Source organism: Nicotiana tabacum, chromosome 21 (genome assembly GCF_000715075.1).
Source record: "Nicotiana tabacum cultivar K326 chromosome 21, ASM71507v2, whole genome shotgun sequence".
In the NCBI taxonomy this organism is placed as follows: domain Eukaryota; kingdom Viridiplantae; phylum Streptophyta; class Magnoliopsida; order Solanales; family Solanaceae; genus Nicotiana; species Nicotiana tabacum.
Genome location: NC_134100.1, coordinates 55,211,814 through 55,214,269, shown reverse-complemented (window position 1 = coordinate 55,214,269; position 2,456 = coordinate 55,211,814).

The following is a 2,456-nucleotide window of genomic DNA, read 5'->3' as shown; positions in this document are numbered from 1 at the left end:
AGCCCCTCCACGAACTTTCTATAATATCCAGCTAAGCTTAAGAAACTGCGAATCTCTGTTGGAGTTGTAGGCCTCGGCCAATTCTTCATAGCTGCAATTTTCTGAGGATCAACCTTAATTCCTTCATTAGAGACAACATGACCCAAGAATATGACCGACTTGAGCCAAAATTCACATTTTGAAAACTTTGCATATAATTTGTGCTGATGCAGGGTTTGCAGAACTACCCTGAGATGGTCAGCATGGTCCTCCTGACTTCGTGAATATATAAGAATATCGTCAATGAACACTATCACAAAGGAGTCGAGGAATGGCTTAAAAACGTGATTCATAAGATCCGTGAAGGCTGCTGGGGCATTTGTTAGCCCAAAAGACATTACTAGAAACTCAAAATGCCCATACCGGGTTCTAAAAGCTATTTTCGGAATATCCTACTCTCTGATCTTCAATTGGTGATACCCGAATATTAAATCAATTTTGGAGAAGTACCTGGCACCTTGAAATTGATCAAACAAGTCATCTATCCTTGGCAGTGGGTACTTATTCTTGATTGTGACCTTATTAAGCTGCCGATAGTCAATACACATACATAGTGACCCATCTTTCTTTCTTACAAAGAGAACAGTTGTGCCCCAAGGCGACACACTAGGTCGGATGAAACCTTTTTCTAACAAATCTTTCAATTGTTCCTTTAGCTCCTTCAATTCTGTCGGTGCCATTATGTAGGGTGGAATAGATATAGGATGTGTGCCTGGTATCACATCAATCCCAAAATCAATCTCCCTATCTGGTGGGATCCCAGGGAGTTCATCCGGAAAGACTACCGAAAATTCATTCACAACAGGCACAGACTCAAGTGTAGGTACCTCAGCATCGGTGTCCGTAACTCCGACCAAATGGTAAATACACCCCTTGTTGATCATTTTTGTGGCCTTTAGGTAAGAAATAAACCTACCCTTCGGCACTACATCATCACCCTTCCACTCAATAACTGGCTCATTTAAAAATTCGAACCTAACAGTCCTAGTTCGGCAATCAAGCTTGGCAAAACAAGAATAAAGCCAATCCATCCCCATTATCACATCAAAAATGACCATTCTCAATTCAATAAGATCGGCCACTGTGCCCCGACCACGCAACGTGACAACACAATCCCTATAAACCTGCGCGGCCAAAATAGACCCATCAACCGGAGTAGATACAGAGAACGGCTCATAAAGTTGGTCTGGTTCTATCCCAAATTCCATAGCAACATAAGGTGTGACATATGACAAAGTGGAACCGGTATCAATAAGAGTATATACATCATGAGATTGGATGGTTAATATACTTGTGACAACATCTAGAGAAGCCTCTGAATTCTGGCGACCCCTCATAGCATAGAAACGGGCAGATCCTCCCGAACTCTGTGCTCCACCCCTAGCTGCACCATGCCCTGTGGGTGTTGGAGTGCCTCGAGCTGGAGGAGGTGCTGCAGATGTAGTAGCTGCAGAATAAGCTGGTTGTGCCATGCCCCTGCCCGCACCCTGGCGGGACGAATGACAATCCCTCTAAATGTGACCCCTAAATCCGCATCTGTAGCATATGGGTAAGTCCATGTAGCATATTCCTAGGTGCATCTTTCAACATCTAGGGCATGGGGGATTCCTCTGTTGCTGGAATTTACCACCATGATGACCTTGCTGATTGGATCCCCTGTTGCCCTGACTGGTTCTGAAATGGCTCCATTGCTGCTGCTGACTGGGCCCTGATGGCGGTGCACTAGCCGAAGACTGAGCAAAGGACTATGATGGCCCTGACGACCCTCCTCTGAAGGCTGACCTGCCGCCACCGGAAGAACCACCAAAGTTGCCCATAGACCGGGCCTTATTACAACCCTCTCACTCCATTATGTTCCTTAATTTGCGGGTCTTTGTGGCTTGAGCGAATGCCACCATCTTTTCATAGTTCATATCAGAATTCAAGGCAGTTGTAGCAGCCTCATTAATTACCAAAGGACTAAGGCCTTGTACAAATCGGCAAACTCTAGCCTCCATAGTGGGCAACATGTAAATAGCATATTTAGATAGGTACGCGAATCTCATATGGTAATCCCACACACTCAGGCTACCGTGCCTTAGGTTCTCAAACTCAGCAGCACGGGCTGCCTTAGTCTCGGCAGGTAAGAAATGATCAATGAATACATCGGCAAACTGACCCCACCTCGCTGGAGAGCTCCCTTCTCCACGGGACTCCTCCCATAGTTCAAACCAAGAATATGCCACCTCTTTCAGGCGGTAGGAGGCCAATTCCACTGCCTTTGTCTCAGTAGCACGCATGACTCGGAGAGTCTTGTACATCTCATCAATGAAATCCTGGGGATCTTCCTCTGGGTTAGTACCCGTAAACACTGGAGGATCCAACTGGAGAAACTTGTTCACCCTGGAACCAGTAGAATCCCCTGGCTGACTGGAAGA